We start from the raw sequence: 19,750 nt of genomic DNA, 5'->3' as shown, positions 1-19,750 counted from the left end.
TCAATTCAATCCTTAGTAAAAGAGCTGGCATTCAACTCTCTAATGCCAGAGCCAAATTTAGTTTTCATGCGAATAGATCCGGAAGAATGTTAGCTAACTATTTACGCATCAAAAAAGATAAATCACAAATTACTTCTATTCATGGTTCTCAAGGTAAAGTTGCTCTCTCGCATAATGACATTGTCCATGAATTTTTGAATTTTTACTTTACATTATATAATAAACCAGATCCCCAGGATGTCTCTGCAATTGATTCCTTTCTACAGTCGTGTGATTTACCCAAACTTTCGCAAATTGAAAAAAATTGTCTTGATTCTCCTATTACTAAAGAGGAAATCCTCTCAGCTATTAAATCCCTTAAAAAGAATAAATCCCCTGGCCCTGATGGCATCCCCGCGGAATTTTATAAGGAATTTCAATCCCAACTCTTGCCTTTTTTGCACCAACTTATTCCTTTTTTTGGTTCATCAGGTTCAACTTCTGGTTCTTTTACAGAAGCCTTAATTATAGTACTTCCTAAACCTGATAAAGACCCAACTCTTGTCTCTAATTATCACCCTATATCCTTAATTAATCAAGATTGTAAATTGTATGCTAAAATACTTGCCACTCGGTTGGGTCCTATGTTAGATTCCATTATACACCCTGATGTATCGGGATTTATGAAAAATAGATACTCTGCTAATAATACAAGATCTTTATTACATGTTATTGAACAGAGCTTCACTTTATTGGTACCCTCCGGTATTTTGTCCCTGGATGCTGAAAAAGCATTCGATAAAATTCACTGGCAATTCTTATTTCATACCTTATCCTCATTTAATTTTGGTGAAACTTTTATTCGCATGATTTCAGCTTTATATTTTGCACCCACTGCTCGTTTATTTATTAATGGGCACATTTCTTCCCAATTTTCACTTTTTAGAGGTACTAGACAAGGTTGTCTTTTGTCTCCTCCCTTATTTTTAATTGGCATTGAACCTTTTCTTATCGCAATAAGGAAATGTGTTAATATTAAAGGAATTACTATTAATAATGTTGCTATTAAAACCCTTGCTTTTGCGGATGATGTGCTTTTATTTATCAGTGATCCTGTATTTTCATTTCCCTTTTTAATGGACATTATTACGAAATATTCTAAAATTTCTGGGTATACTTTAAACACTAACAAAACTGAATTTTTTCCCTTAAATGTCTACTGTACTCCTGATATGCTTCCTATTCCAGAAATTATTTGGCAAAAGAATAAATTAAAATATCTTGGAATTTTGTTTGCTTCCTCTATAAAATCTACTTTAAATTTCAATTGTGATTTTATCCTTAATTATATTAAAGAGAAAACGTTTAAATGGAAGTCATTGCATCTTTCCTGGTGGGGTAGAATGGACTCGATTAAAATGACTATTGCTCCCAACATTTTTTATACCCTAGCCATGATTCCTACACAATTCCCATTAAAGTTTTATAAAGATATTGATAAATGTTTATCTAAATTTTTACGGAACAATAGATCTCCTCGTATTAGTTATAAAACATTAAACGTGCCTAAACGGAATGCCGGATTCGGTATTCCAGACTTTTTTCTCTACCATAAAGCATTTATTCTCAAACAAAGTTCATTATGGTTTAATCACTCCTTTGTTGATAATCCTCCTGCTTGGCTTAATTTTGAGAAATCTATTGTAAGCCCATTTCCTTTACCTGCTCTGATATCCGTGCATAATACTGCTAAATTGTTCCAAAAATCTATTATTGTTAAATCTACAAAGATGATATTTAATGATCTTGATTTAATTTTTCTCACTCCAATGTACAATACAACTGAATTATCTTTGTGGTATAGTAATGTTATTAAATTAGCTAAAAATGTTAGTTATTGGTACTCTTGGATTAAAGCAGATATTTTTTATCTCAAAGATGTATATTTTAACAATACTTTTATTCCTTTTGAATTACTACAGGAACGTTTTGGATTACTTACTTCTGATTTTGTTAAATACCAATATTTATGTAACTCCATTTTAGATTCCTTCCCTAATGGTATTCCTTATAATACGCCTGCTGATTTATCAATTTATATTCAAACTATTTCGTCCTCATCACCTGGTGTTTCTATTCTATATAAAAAATTGTCTGACAAGTTAGGTAGTAATATAGAGATGATTGCTACATTTTGGAACAATGAACTATCCCTTGATTTATCTATAGACTCATGGAAAGATATCTGGCTTAGTAGCATTTCTGATTGGTTACCTGTTTCAATCTATCAAACTAATGCCTACATGTTATATAATCGTTTTTGGACTCCCTCACGCTTATTCCATGCTAAGCTTATCCCTTCTGACAACTGTTGGCATTGTAAGCTTCATCCTGGTACATTGCAACATATGCTTTTGATTGCCCCCTAATTTTCAAATTCTGGGCTGATGTTTGGAATGTCATACAAAAAATTGTTAATATACAAGCTGATGTATCTTACTCACTAATAATATGTAAATCTGCTCTTGTTTCTCACCAATTACCTGATATACAAGGCAAACTTTTTAATTTTTTAGTTTCTGCAGCCTTAAAATCTATCACTTTTTGTTGGAAAGATGCTTCTCTTTTATCTGTTCATGCTTAGTGGTCGTGGGTTATCTTTTCCAGAAGAGGATCTCAGCTATCGTTAAAGGGAATTGCTCATAATCCTTTATGTTATGACTCCTTTTGGTTACCTGTTGATACTTATTTATCTTCTTAAGTATTGTATTAGTTCTGCTAATCTTGCTTTTTTTCTTACTTCCATGTCTATTATAAATTGTAATTTTGTAGCTCTTTTAAGATGATTATGCATTACAATCTTGTTTATGTGCCCTTCTCCCCTTTCCTCTTATGTTTATTGGATTCTAGAATATTGTATTACCTATTGTATTGGATATCCATTGATGAGATTGTTTAGTGTATGATTTAAATTTTTAGGTATTTTTGATTTATAATATTGTTTTCTGTATTGTCTTTGTTTATGTATCTATGCAAAAACTAATAAAATATTTTGAACACAAAAATGTATTAATTTGTTACCCTAAGCACAGAAGCCTTACTGAAACTTGAAAAGTCTGCGCCACTTTTGAAGGGCAATTTTTAACATCAGAACCACGGATATGCTTATTAAAACGGCATTACACATGTATAGTTTCTTACTTTGTCAATTTTAATGGTAGCGTGCAGCTATTTAGCGTAAGTTATATAATTCATTTCTGGATTTTGTATTTAATATGTAATTAATTAAATGACATTTTGCATAACAGAATGATGAAAAACAAAACAGATTGAGCTTATTCCAGATATTTTCAGAAGGGGGTCATAGACTCAGAACACATAATACAGGGTGCTTAAGGCTAGCCATTTTAACATAAAGAACGCAATCGCTACTCACTCACACAAGTGCCACTGGTGTCAAACCACAAACCACATAGACATTTAAACACACAATTAACCCACAAATCAACACTTAGGACAGAAACAAAAGACAGCCCGGAGACTGTACTTAAAGCAAACCATTTGTAAATATTAATTGTAAGTCATATTTACAAGAAAAGCTCTCAAAAGTAGCCCAAAAGACTGCACAAAAAACAGCCCAAAGACTGTTCCATGTTCAAGAAGCCAAAATACACCAACTTTGCCAGTTTTGACTGGCAGAACACTCAAAGAAAATGCTCTGCATATCACCACCTATGAAAGGTAATAAGTGTGCAGATCATTCATGGTCCACTCAATGCTGTGGAAACACCTTTTACGACAGTTACTTGCACATTAGACGCCTGACGACGTATAGCACGCATCATGGGACTACACCTTTTGTATTCGCCACGCCTTCCACTCACCTATCACCCGAGCTTGGTCATATTACAGGAAACGGGGTTTTGTGGCATGTGTATGCGGTTACATGGGGTGACTTGTTTTATGATGGCAGATTTCGAACGAGGGAACAGCAATTCCAGGATACTCACCCCACACCATTGGAGATTTTTTATATGTCCGACTACGTCAGGGAATGCGGATGTTACTTCCAGAATTTCCCTGTGAGCCAAAAACCTCTGCCCCATTGCATCTCATTCTTAGTCCCCTAACGGGAAACACCTAGTATCGAAACTGTATAGAACACTACGGGCGGGCAGGACAGGTATCACCGGTTCAGCTCGTATTCATTGGTCAGAAGACTTGGGTCAAGAGATATTGGACGATCAATGGAGATATTGTTGTAGTATCACGGAAAATGTGTCTGCTAGTTCTAGATTTAAAGTCATACACTACAAATTTCTGCAACGTGTGTAGTATGCTCCTGCCAAGAAATATCGTTTTCACTTGTCGGATAATGACAGATGTGCGAGGTGTCAGAGAAATGGGGCGGGTTTCATACATCTGGCGTGGGAATGCCCAGCTATCTGTGTGTATTGGATTCTGGTCCATGAGGCATTGGAACGCATGGTGGGCCTTACCTTTGACATGGAACCCTTGGTGATGGTATTGGGTTATACAGCGCACTAACATAAACAGGCTAAAACATTTTTAGACATTGTTCTCCTATTAGCGAAATGTAGAATTGCTTGCCGGTGGGGGCGGGGGAGAGCTCCGAAATTCAAAGAATGAATCTATGATATTGTGTACTGTCAGGAACAGTCCTCTGTATATGCGGAACAGTTACCGATGTCATCTAGGCCGAAGGATGTCAGGGGTCCTTTACAGACTTATTTGATGTACACTGAGGAGGGTGAATCTGCGGAGTCTGCACTGCCAGGGGAGGAGAGGACTGGGGACCTAACTACGTAATTCTGATTGTATGGACACAGCTTATCCATGTAGTAGTGCTCCTGTAGCTGACCGCTACAGCACAATTTGTCCTGATTTTTCAATGCTCCAAATCTCTGTTATGCCATAAAGAGAACTAGTGATATATATTGTTACTTAGGATATTGTCTTGTCATATGTTCGTCCTTTGTGCTCCTTATGACTGGAGAACTGTGATGCCCCCTTGGCTGCTGGACTGCCATCCCAAAGATGCTGAATAATTGGTCTCGCCTCTGGACAATTGCATTATCGCTTCACACTGAATGTCTCTGAACTTCGTACTTAAGGTCTGTATTGTCAATGCACCAAGTTGGATGAATCTGTTGTATTGCTACTGTGTGTACAATGGCAAAATGTCTTTAAAAATAAAATAATAAAAAATACACATTCTCGAAACAACCCACAAACAAACAAGAGAGCAAAAAAGAGAAAAGAAAAAAAAAGGTAATAAGTGTGCAGATTAGGATCCTTTTTATGTACATATTTAGTTCCATGGTCTACTTAGACACCAAGGAAGAAATACATTTTTATACCTAAATCTTTTTAAGTATCCCCTCTATGGGAACCGACTGATTCTATTCAAGACTCACATTGGTACCTCCAAGAAAGCAGCACATTCTTTGATGTGCACTTGACACAGGCATGCCAAGAATATTGCAGCATATACAATATTATACAGCAGTGGCACTTAACACAATATGTGCTGTTACAAATTATTTAAAAGTTAGAGAAAAGTCTCCCCATTACCTGCCTACATAAATTACAATTTACATATATTTCCAAATACCAAAGTCTTTGGCCAAATAAAAGAAATCACATGTCAACGACTTTTCCAAGCACCAATCTCCAACCTCTCATTGCCAAGTTCTGAGTGACCTAACTGTCATTTTAGAATACTCACGCCAAAGAAGTTATCAGTCGAGAGTGGCAAACAGTTGGAGAATCAGATCAGGGAGACCAGAAATATACTGGGCTGCAGAGGCAGAGAATCTCCGTGCGCAGGGTACCGCCTTAGTAGATTTCTGTCCTGTCCTCCTCAGTATATTCCTGTCTCCCATCAAGACCACTCCCTTGGATAGCCGCTTCTCTGATGAGCCCCACATTGGGCGCCATTTGTAGAAATAAAAACCTTCTAAGGGGTTCACTGATACACCTGGTCATTTTAACCAAGAAAGAAGAAATTGGCACAGAAGCTGTAATAGAAAAACAATGGATTTATTAACCTCACATGACGGAGATAGTGTCACACAGTACCCTCAGGCCACTGTAGGAGACATTCTAAGGAGTACAGAGAACAGGGGCCTTATATATGCATAGGTTACATAGTCAGCATAAAGCAAAGGGGAGGTCCTGGCACATATAAGAATACTTACTGACTAATATGGCTATACAAAATTTGCTTGCTCAACATAGTGGGAGGAGAGACATTTCTCCTTACATCAGCAAGAATAGCCTGACAGTTATAACATAAGAGCAGATGCAGTGTGACAGCTAGGCCTTTCTGAGCATGTGCAAGGCACTGGAATAGGGAGAAAGCACATGGCTAACTAAGATGGCTACCAAGTACACAATGGCTTTCAGCTCATGCTAACAGCGATTCCTGCAACCTTTAACAATACCACCACTACCAATTCCACTACCACCACCAATACCACCCAACCACCAATACCACCACCACTAATACCAAGACCACCAATACCACCACCAATGCCACCACCACTACCAATACCACCATCAACACCAATACTCCCACCACCAATCCTGCCAATACCACCACCATCACCAATACCACCACCATGAATAGCACAACCACCACCACCAATACCACCAATACCACTACCACTACTAACACCACCAATACCACCACCACCAAGACAAGTACAATCACCACCAATACCAATGCCACCACCAATACCGCCACCAATTTAACCAACACCTATACCACCATCACAACCAATAGCACCACCACCAATACCACCACCAGCAATACCACCTCTATCAAGACTACCAATACCACCACCATCAATACCACCACCAATTTCACCACCACCAACAAAACAAACACCAATACCACCAAAACCACTAATATCACCACCACCAACACCACTACTACCAATACCCCCACCAATACCAGTATCACCACCACCAATAACAATACCACCACCATCAATACCAATAGCAATACCGCCACCAAAACCACCATCACCGATACTAATACCACCAATGCCACCACCAGCACCACCAATAACACCACCACCAATACCACCACCAGTACCACAACCACCACCAATACCACCACCACCTATACCACCAATATCACCATCACCAATACTACAACCACCACCAATGCCACCAATGCCAACACTACCACCAATACCACCACCAATACTTCCACCACAACAAATACCAACACCACCACCACCAATAATGCCACCACCACTACCACCACCAATACCAACACCAATACCACCACCAATCCCATCACCAATACCACCACCACCACCAATACCACAACCAATACCACCACCACCAATACCAGTACCACCACTGCCAATACCAATACCACCACCAATACCGCCAACAATATCACTAATGCCTATACCACCACCACCACCATTACCACCACCAATACCAACACCACCAATACAACCACCACCAATATCAGTAGCACCACCACCAATACCAATACCACCCCCACCAATACCACCACCAATATCACCAACACCTATACCACCACCATCACCATCACCACCACCAATACCACAACCACCAATACCAATACCAACACCACCTATACCACCAATATCACCATCACCAATACTACAACCACCACCAATGCCACCAATGCCAACACTACCACCAATACCACCACCAATACTTCCACCACAACAAATACCAACACCACCACCACCAATAATGCCACCACCACTACCACCACCAATACCAACACCAATACCACCACCAATCCCATCACCAATACCACCACCACCACCAATACCACAACCAATACCACCACCACCAATACCAGTACCACCACTGCCAATACCAATACCACCACCAATACCGCCAACAATATCACTAATGCCTATACCACCACCACCACCATTACCACCACCAATACCAACACCACCAATACAACCACCACCAATATCAGTAGCACCACCACCAATACCAATACCACCCCCACCAATACCACCACCAATATCACCAACACCTATACCACCACCATCACCATCACCACCACCAATACCACAACCACCAATACCAATACCAACACCACCAAAACCACCACCACCACAAATAGCACCACCAATACCATGACCACCATCTATACAACCACCAATACCACCACTTATACCATCACCACCAAGAATATCACCACCACCACCAATACCAGTACCACCACCACCACCAATAACAATACCACCACATCAATACCAATACCAACACCGCCACCAATACCACCACTGCCTATACCACCACCACCACCATCAATGCCACCACCATCACAACCAATAAAACCATCAACAATACCACCACCACCAATACCTTTTAAAAAATATATTTTTATTGTCAACACAAAAGCAAAGTATAAAGCCAATTTATACAAACTGAATCTTAATCACATACGTGATCATAACAATCAAGCCTTTTACATCACATTATTCAAAGAAAAAAAAAGGAAAAAGTAAGAAAGTGTAAGCGGTCAGCAATATAGTTCCATGAATTTGTCTAGCGCCAGACAGCAGGATGAATAAATGTCCCATTTATATATACATTTCAAATATTACAATTTGCCTTTTAGAGCAATGGTCCCCAGATTAAATAAAATTTGTGCATGGGTTTAACACCCTTCGATTTAGCTAGTGCTTCCTCCATATCATGTATTTGCCTAACTAATACCCACCAATCTATTACTGTGGGGGCTTTTGGCGATATCCAGACCCGTGCTATTGTCAATCTTGCACAGACAAGCAAAATAGTTAAAAGATCTTCATTACCAGAACTTGGGTCCCTTCCCCCCATCAATATTTTCATGACCGTTAGTGGTGTTTCTATCCCGAATTTTTGCATCAAAATTTGTTCCACTTTCTGCCAAAATAGTGAGAGTTCAGGGCATGTAACAAACATATGTTGTATGTCTGCCGCATATAATTCACACCCTGGGCATTTTGTCCTATTGTTTGCCTGATTATTTAATGACCATTTTGCAATTCGATCTGGCGTGTAATATAATAAGCAAATTACCCCAACAATTTTACTGAGTGAATATGATATATTATTAGCTGAGACTGGTGTGCCCATAATGCTAGCCCAGCAGCAGCTATTCTTAGGCTATCCTCCAAGCTGTGACCACATAAACTTTCATATGCTCTGCTAATCAAAGATTTATCATTAGAATCATATAGACAGCCCCATATATCTGAATGGGATAGATTCACCAGTTTCAGATGATTAACAAAATAGTCACAAATCTGTATATAATTAAACTGCATATTATCCGTGAGCTTATACACAAACTGCATTTTACTGAAATTCATAAAACCACCATTGCCTTATAGATCCCCGAGACATGTTACCCCATAATTGATCTAGCGATTACCTGCCGGGTCATGAAAGATGGATGGCAAACCTGGATTACTCCAAAGGGGTAATTTACCATTCATAAATGTCAAGCCATACTTGAGAGAGATTGCACGCCATATTGTTTGTTGTGCAGTCTCAAACCGTCATATATTTGACTCTTTTGTAATAGTTCGGATCGTTAGTTCTGAACAAAATTAAATTGCTCTCTACTGCCAAAATAAATTTGTGATAGTAGGTGCTCTTCTCAGAGTGAATAAAGCTACGGAGGTGACCAAAAAAAGTAGACCAAAAATAAATTCTAAAATCCGGGAAGTCTAGGCCTCCATGACTAAAGGGGAGTTTTAACAGATCCAGGGTTTTTCTCGCTTTTTTATAGCCCCAAACAAAACTGCTGAGAAACCCATCTAATCACTTAAAAAAAGACATCATCAATCGCAACGGAATAGATCTAAACAGGTATAGAAATGTTGGCAGAATCTTCATTTTTACAATGTTTATGCGCCCTATAATACCACTAGGCAGCCTATGCCAGCTCTTTAGTGATTTAGCCGTCTCTTTCAATAGAGTCTCATAATTTAAAGGAATTATTCTTTCAATCTGAGCCGCCATCTTGTCTCCCAAATATATAGCAGTCAAACAAACCCCTGTATCGGAAGCACTGATTTATAGTTCAGTAAGATCTGAGTTTTGTTGATATTCAGTGTGTACCCCGATAACAAACCAATCTTTTGCGCTTCATCTGTGATCATTTGGATAACCCCCTTCGGGTCCATTGAGAACACCGCTATGTCATCAGCATATGCGATGACTTTAAGGGAGTTGTCCCCAAGCAAAAAGGGGCGGATTAGCTGCTGGTTTTGGAGGGTAGAAACAAAAGGCTCTATATAAAGAGCAAATAAAAGTGGTGATGGGGGTACACTTGCCGGGTGTCCCAAAGAATCAGAAAAGCAATTGATTGTACAACCGCATACATTAATTTAGCACTGGGTTTATCTTATAGAGCTTTTATCCAAGTGAGATATTGCCCCTTAATGCGGAAAGCGTCAAGTATGGCCCACAAAAAGTCCCACCCCACTCAGTCGAATGCTTTTTCAGATCTAACAGCATCATACCGAGTGTGGTCGACTGTATTTTTGCTGCATCGAAAGCAGAGACAGCCATATTCACATGTGCAGTGGTGTCTCTCCCTTGAATAAAGCCATGCTGATAAGGCGACACCAAGCTAGGTAACACAGGAGATAATCATTTTGCCAGTATCTCTGCAAAAATCTTTGCGTCAGTATTAATGAGTGATATCGGCCGATACGGTCCGCACTCATCTGCCGTTTGTTCTCTTTTAGAAAGAAAATGATATGCGTTACTTTCCATGAGTCAGGAGCCCTGCCCTCTTCATCAATAAATCTTATAACCTGACTAAGTGGTATCAATAGTTCCTTCATAAATTGCTTGTAAAATTCCAAAGGAATGGTATTGTTTCCAGCTGCTTTGCCCGATGGTAGGGAGGTAATTGTTAACTTTATTTCTTCCATTGTTATATCTCTGGCTAAAGAATTAGATATTTCTGTCTCCATACTTAGCAAGGAATTACATTGTATATAATTAAATATTTCCTCTTCCTTTGGCCGATTACCCGGAGTGTATAGCTCTTGGCAATAAGCCACAAATTGTTCCAATATCTGACTTTGGCGTTCGTATAATTTATTGTCGATCCCCTTAATCTTCTTTATAGTTGTCTTGGCCCTGTCGTCAGCTGCTCTAAAAGCTAAAATCTTATCTATCTTTTCCCCAGACTCATACTATGAAAGACCATACTTACTCAGTTTCACTATACTCCTCTCCCTAATGTCTTTTTCAGTGCTGATCTAAGATCCACCAAGTTGTACCCAGCTCATCTACATTTTGAAGGCCTCTGGTAACTGCCTCTATATCATGGGCACTCATAGTACGGCCGGTGGCGGCCCGGCAAGCCTTCCTCGGCGGCCCGCGGACCTTGCAAACATCTTACCCATGCATTATTATTTTTTTTTTTAAAGAGTGTCTGCTGCAGCACGACTCTGAGAGTCTCTGCTGCTCTGTGGGGGTCGGGCGATTCTCGCATAGACAGATGGAGCTGCAGGGGCCTAAGATGAGGTGAAATACAACAAAGCCTCATTAGCATGCAAATGGCCTTTAACGACCTGTGAAGTGCTTGGGTACGGCTGTGTGTGTGGGCACCTGGAAGCTGTCTCAGCCCCAGGTGACAAGCAGGAAGGGTGAGATGGCAGAGGGAGGTAGAGAGAGGGAGGGAGGGAAAGAGGGAGTGAGGGAGGGGGAGAGCGAGGGAGAGAGGGAGTGAGGGAGGGGGAGAGCGAGGGACAGAGGGAGTGAGGGAGGGGCAGAGCGAGGAAGAGAGGGATACGGGGAGGGGGGAGCGAGATGGGGGAGTGAGAGAGGGGGAGAGTGAGGGAGGGGGGAGTGAGAGGGGGGGAGTGAGTGAGAGAGGGAGGGAGTGAGAGAGAGACAGACTGAGGGAAGGAGACAGAGAGAGACAGACAGACAGAGGGAGGGATGGAGAGAGGGAGCAAGGGAGGGGGAGGGGGGAGAGGGAGCGAGAGAGGGAGAGGGAGCGAGAGACGGAGGAAGAGAGGGAGAAGGAGCGAGAGAGGGAGAGAGGGAGCAGGAGAGGGAGCAAGAGAGGGAGCAAAAGAGGGAGGGAGTGAAAGAGGGGGGAGTGAGTGAGAGAGGACGGGAGTGAGTGAGGGAGGAAGTGAGAGAGAGACAGACAGAGGGAAGGAGACAGAGAGACAGACAGAGGGAGGGATGGAGAGAGGGAGCGAGGGAGTGAGGGAGGGGGGAGAGAGAGGGAGGGAGAGAGGGAGGGAGAGAGGGAGGGAGAGAGGGAGCAGGAGAGGGAGAGGGAGCAATAGATGGAGAGGGAGCGAGAGAGGGAGGGAGAGGGAGCGAGAGAGGGAGAGAGAGAGGGAGGGAGAGAGGGAGCAGGAGAGGGAGGGAGAGAGGGAGCAAGAGAGGGAGGGAAAGAGGGAGTGCAAGAGTGAGAGAGGGAGAGGGAGAGTGAGAGAGGGAGTGAGGGAGAGAGGAGTGAGAGAGAGGAGTGAGAGAGAGAGGGAGTGAGAGAGAGAGGGAGAGAGAGGGAGTGAGAGAGAAAGATAAAGGGAGGGAGAGGGAAGGAGCGAGGGAGGGAAGGAACGAGGGATGGAGAGAGGGAGCGAGGGAGAGAGGGAGGGAGGGAGAGAGGGAACAATGGAGATAGTGAGAGAGAGGGAGTGAGCAAGGGAGTGAGAGAGGGAGTGAGGAAGGGAGAGAGGGAGGGAGGGAGAGAGGGAGAGAGAGGGAGAGAGAGGGAGTGAGAGAGAGAGGGAGGGAGAGAGGGAGGGAGGGAGAGAGAGAGAGGGAGTGAGAGAGAGACAGAGGGAGGGAGAGGGAGGGAGCGAGGGAAGGTGGGAGCGAGGGAGAGAGAGAGATGGGGAGAGAGAGGGAGAGAGGGAGCAAGACAGGGAGTGAGGGAGCGAGAGAGGGAGAGAGGGAGAGAGGGAGGGAGGGAGAGAGAGCGAGGGAGGGAGAGAGATGTGTGTATGCCGGGTCTGGTGGCTCAGTGGATGAAGGCATCCGCTGCAGGGATCTGTGATCAACCTCATGGTCATAGTTTTATTTTGTTGATCTAGCCCGCCCCCTCCCCCACTGACCCCGCCCCCACTGGTGCGGCCCTCGGACACAAACCACACTGTAAATTTGGCCCCCGAGAGAAAGTTTGTGAGTACCCATGCTCTATATGATCATTTTCTATCTTCCGTATTACTGATATAGTTGCTTCCAATTTCGTTGTCTGCTCTTTATTTTGTCTCAAAATAAATTGCTAGACAAATCCTCTAGTTGATGCTTTAAATGTCTCCCATACTACTATAGGAGAGGCTGACCCTATGTTAGTTTCAAAGAACTCCTTAAGATGTTTCTTAGTCTGAGTGATAAACTCTTCATCTGTCAACAAGTATCTGGGAAAGGAGAAAGATTGAGAGGTTTTATGCTCCAGGGAGATTTTAAATGTGAGAAGAACAGGGTTATGGTCTGACGTGACCCTCAGACATTTTTCCATACTGCTTGACCGTAGGATGATATCTGATGCCCAAGCCATATAAATTCTTGAATATAGCTTATGAGGGGCAGAGTAGTACATATAACCTGCTATATTGGGATAGAGGGTCCTACAAACATCCTTGATTACCAGCAAGCGCCCCAGCTCCCATATAGCTGCCCGTTTTTTCCACATCCTTTGAAAAGCCCCTCTCCTTGTAGTGTCTACTTCATAATCCATTATACAATCAAAATCCCCCATCATCAACCGCTCCCCTTCACAATTTAATAATTCCAAAGTCACTGCCTCTACTATAGTAGGATCATCTATGTTGGGGCCATGGAGTGAACAAAAAACATACTTTTTACCAGCTATTTTCACTTGCTCCATAGCCCATCTACCCCCATTATCAGACAGTGTCCTACAAATTTCTGCTCAAAATCGTTTACTCTTCAAAATAGCTACCCCCAATAGACATAGTTTGCGCCAAGCGAACTATCACTTCATAGCCTAAGTGTCTCAGAAATCCTTTCTCTTTGTAAGAAAGTTGTGTTTCTGATAGCATAACAAGCTGGGGGTTATACATCTTAAGTTCTTCCGCTACTAGCTGCCTCTTAATCTTGCTGTTTAGACCAGCCACATTCCATGCTAAGCACTTTATCACTGCCATCCCAGCATTTATTCATCCCTGCTTTTTCTGTTATCTACCTCCATTAGCATTTGCTTTTTTTTTATTACTTTGCTTCTTACTTTCCATCTTAGATATGTATTTGCGTTATCCCTTCAATCGTGTTGACTTTGCCCCCTTTTTTACCCCTCTATCCACCTCCTACACCCCAACCCCCATTCTTCCCAGCTGCGAACTAAAGGAGGAATCAACCCCTTTCTGTTGCTACCGGTAATGTGGCAGCTAACTGGAAACCTGCAGCCATGATGGCCGCCAAGTAGTCTCGACCCCCTAATACGATTAGCCGGAGAGGATAGAAATAAAATGATAAACCCTACGAGTTGATTGAGTCTTCCACAATCGGAGCATCAGAAAAAAAAGAAAAGAAAAAGGAAAGAAACAATACCAAAAAGAATCAATTTAATACAGAAAGAATGATTAGGATAATTAGCCACAAACAAAAAGGAGCCAGCTTATTCTCTTTAACCAGTTTAAGGCCTTGACATTACAGCTACTAATCCCTTCTCAATCTTTAACAGTCCCCTCTTTCTGCCATCTTAATAACACCTCATTTGCCTCAAGTTCAGACGTAAAAGAAAGCGTTTGGGGCTCCTAATGATCTTCAGGCGAGCTGGCTCCTGTAAGAAAGCTTGTGCCCCTGTAGCTTTTAGGGGGGCAATTAACTGTCTCAACCGCCATCGCCTGTCCATAGTTGCCTTACAAAAGTAAGACCGGAAAAAATCGAGTAAGACCCTACAGCGACTGGGGTACGGGGGCTCGCTTTTAAAGAAACTGCTTGTCTCAGCAAATAGTTCCCAAAATATATTAAAAACGGCCTTGAATAGCAGTCATCCTTTTGACATTGAACAAGTGGGAGTCTATGAGCCCTCTGGGTCTGGCAGTCCCAGTTCCAGTTCACCAGATCCGGTAAGGCCTACTGCATCACTTGGACAGTGAGTGATCTGGCGTCTGACCCCTGTTGCCCTTCAGGGATACCAAACCATTTTTAATGTTGCCTTCTTTGCCTATTTTCCAACTCTTCAAGTTTAAGTTCGAAGCTTGCTAACTGGTCATCATGTTGCTGTGTTAAGTTTACTACTTTAGCAGTAACCTCCTCAGTAGTGACCAATCTCTGCTGTAGCTCTGTTATCTCACCGGTCATTTCCCCAACTTTCCCTTATACTTCCTTCAAGGATAGTTGAATACTAAGATTGTCTGCCCTAATCTTGGCAAAAAGCTCTCTCATCTCTTCCCTCTGATCTTTTAAGGCTTGTAATATCAGGGAGAGTATTCGGGTATCGTTTTCCTCGGAGCGCCTTCTTTGCAACTCCTCCCTTGGGCTTGACGAGAGAGATAATTGAAATGAACAACGTGAACCAGGTACCATAAGTGGTCCATTTTTGGCCTGAGTCACTGTTTCTCTCAGGTGTTATGCAGGGTTCTGAATCCAGTTCAGTTTCTGAGCAGCTTGCTCCGCGTACTATCTCAACAGTTTCAGCAACACTGATGACATTTGTAGCCTTATCCGTCAACCCTACATCAGATAAGCTTGACATAAGTTTTTATCCCTCCTTTTGATTGAACCCACCCGACACTGGATATACTCTGACTCCTATTTATATTTTTTTACAATTTTGACCTTTGGGCTCTTCTTCTTTTTTTTTTAACAATAATAATGGAGAGGCCATTTGCACTTCACTTATGTTTGCATAAACTTGCTGCTCCATAGCAGCATCGTCAACGATCGAGTTTTCTTGGTCTCCCTCTCCTTGAATTACATGAGAGTGATGTCCCAAACCGTTATCCATGATGGCGCTTGCAGCCACTGTGGCAGTTGCAACCTTAGCAGTAGCAGCGGTAGCAGCGGCAAGAACTGCCTCATCTGAAACCAAAGCTATAATGGGGGCCTCCATAGCGGTGTTCTCCACAGGTAGCGTGCTGCATATATTCGCTTCACCAGCCTCCTTCTCCATCTCACACTGGCTGGTTTGCATGGTATGCCCATTTAATACATTTGATGATAAGGTTACTTTCTGTAAATCTGCAAGATTAGTTCTTGTTGCTGATTCACCTTTTGCAGGGTGCTGGCCTGAGTTGTCATTCTTAGTTCCCCTTACTGTTCCACGTGTATCCACACTTTCCAAGATCTCAGCCCCCTCTAATTCAGCTTCGATCTCAGCAGGCATTATCGGCCCTGAGCCCTCAACAGCCTGCTGATGTTTCACTTCTTGGTTAAAGCCCTCATAGATGTTATCGTCATTTGCTTGCTCCAAACTAATTGATTTAGTAATTATTTCAACTAATTTTCACTTGCTAAAGAATCAGAGTCGTCTTCTGCTTCCATAGTAAAGTGGGAGAACCCAATAAACCCTTGGAGGCTTGGGCAATAATAATGATATCAGGTACAAGGTGCCTACAAGGAATTTTATTCAGTAAGAATGATTCCTATTTAAATTAAAATTAAAAAGATTCAATGTCTGTACATTTTGAACCAATGCAGATAGATTTAGTAACTTGTGCAATCAATGCACAAAGAATTGAATCAGTAACAACAAACACGGGGATATCTTTTGGTCAATAAATATTTTTTTATTTATAATTCAAGATTCATGGGGTACAGTCAACCCCTAAGAGAACACAATGCATATCATTACACTTGTAAAATACTAAAAGGGAGAACAATGATCCTCTAGTATAATATTTTATGTCACACAGGTTATATTTAATTTTAACAATATTTTGAATAATAATGACACAAGTGTAATGATATGCATTGTGTTCTCTTAGGGGTCATTGCTAAATGCAGATTCTGTTGTCCTGAAGATGGTCTGAGGGATTCATACGATAAAAGACCAAAACGTCGACTGTACTGTCCATTTCCTCACGTATTGATGTACTTCAAGTGTTTTATTTATGAAGATATATGACATTTCTTTGGATCATATTAGGAATAGATATTTTTTACTTATGAATTATAGGTCGAAGTGTATTGTACCTTTTCCATTTGTATGCATTGAAATCAACTTCAGTGTTGACTGTACCCCATGAATTTTGAATTATAAATGAAAAAATATATATTGACCAAAAGATATCCCCGTGTTTGTTGTTACTGATTCGATTCTTTGCACATTGATTGCACAAGTTACTAAATCTATTTGCATTGGTTCAAAATTTACACACATTGAATCTTTTTAATTTTAATTTAAATAGGAATCATTCTTTCTGAATAAAATCCCTTATAGGCACCTTGTACCTGATATTATGTTTTCTGCTTCCAGCAGCTCTGCTGACTTTTTTGAGTGCAGATAGCGCAGGACCATCTTCCCTAAATTCACCGCCTGTTTCACATTCTCTGTCCCAGCTGCATCAGCCTTCCCTGCTGCCTTTACACCCCCCGCTGTCTCCAAAATCACCGGCACACGACTTGTGGCACGAGTTCCTCTAGCTGGATTCTTCTTTGGGGCTATCTCGAACAGAAGAGGGAATGCCTGTGTCCGTAAGGCTGACCCAGAGTTGATGCAACTCGAAACACGCCAAGCTCCAAGTCGCGCTGCCTCGTAGGTAAGTCGCAAGCGAGGTGTACAGCTAACTCCGATCCTAGCCAGCATCTGCATCCGGAGCTGTAGGCTGGGACTGTTTAGTGGGGGCACTGTTAGGCCGCTATCAGGTGAATCAAGTCAGTCAAATTGGATTTTCTCGTGTGTTGAGTTGAGTGCCGGGCTCACAGGTAAGCTCCGAAGGCCCCGAAGCTCTGAAGGCTCCAAGCACTCCAAGCGTTCTCCCCTCTCACCACACTCCGGTGTTCAGCTTCCTGTCTTTCAATACTTTTTTATTTTATTTGTTTTCTCCATCGCTCTGTTAATTTTGGCATTAGCATTAGCTTTAGCATTCCTCATTTAGCTGGTTAGTAAAGGCACAGGAGTCAAACTTCTCAGAAGCCTCCGCAAGGTTACAGGCCTCTCAGAGACGGTGTCAATCCGCCATCTTGCTCCTCCTCCAACTCCACCAATACCACCGATACCAGCACTACTAATACCACCACTGCCAATTCCACCACCACCAATACCACAAATTCCACACCCACCACCAATACCACCACCACCACCAATACCACCACCACCAATACCACAACAAATACCACCCCCACCAATATCACCATCACAAATACTACAACCACCTCCAATACCACCAATGCCACCACCACCACCACCATACCACCACCACCACCACCAATACTGCCAACACCAATACCACCACCACCAATACCACCAGTACCACAACGACCCATACCACCACCAATACAAATACCACCACCGCCAATACCACCAACATCAATACCACCAATACCACAAACAACACCAATACCACCTCCACTACCGCTACCACCACCACCATTACCACCACCACCAACACGACCAATACCACCAATACCATCACCGTCCATTACCACCACTACCACCAATACCTGCACCAATACCACCACCATCAATACCACCACCACCAATACCAATACCACCACCAGTACCACCAATACCAATACCACCACCAATACCAACAACACCATCACCAATACCACCACAAGTACAACCAATACCACCACCACCAATACCAACACCAATAACACCACCACCAATCCCACCACCACCAATACCACCACCAATACCACAAGCGCCACCAATACCACCACCACCACCAATCCCACCAATACCGCCACCAATACACCCACCACCAATACCACCACCAATACCACCACCACCAATACCACCACCACCAATACCACCACCACAATTATCACCAATACCAGCACCACCAATACCACCAATACCAAGACCGCCACCACAAATACCACCAACACCACCACCAATACTACCACCACAAATACTACCATCTTGGCCACTTGCTCACAAGTAATAGCAGGGGCACTGTATGAGGCTGGAGCTGCAGCCAAGACCTTCCCTCCCTCCCTCCATGCCACACCCACCAATATCACCAATATCACAACCACCTCCAATATCATCAATGCCACCACCACCAAATACCACCACCAGCACCACCACCACCAATGCCGCCACCACCAATACCACCACCACTAACGCAACCACCTATATCACCACCAATACCACCACCAATACCACCACCACCACAAATACACCCACTGCCAATACCACCAACATCAATACCACCAATACCAACACCAACACCAATACCACCACCACCAACACCACGAATATAATCACGGTCCAATACCACCACCAACACCACCACCACCACCAATACCACCACCACCACCACCAATACCACTGATACCACCAGCAATACTACCACCATCAATAACACCAATACCAATGCCACCACCAATACCAACAACACCACCACCAATACCACCACCAGTACAACCAATACCACCACCACCACCAATACCACAAGCACCACCAATCCTACCGCAACCAATACCACCACCACCAGCAATCCCACCAATACCGCCACCAATACACCCACCACCACCAATACCACCAGTACCAATACCACCCTCACCGTTATCAACAATACCAGTACCACCAATACCAGTACCACCAATACCACCAATACAAAAAGCAACA

The sequence above is a fragment of the Lissotriton helveticus genome, chromosome 3_1 (genome assembly GCF_964261635.1).
Source record: "Lissotriton helveticus chromosome 3_1, aLisHel1.1, whole genome shotgun sequence".
NCBI classification, from domain to species: Eukaryota; Metazoa; Chordata; class Amphibia; order Caudata; family Salamandridae; genus Lissotriton; species Lissotriton helveticus.
Note: the sequence above shows the minus strand (reverse complement) of the source record.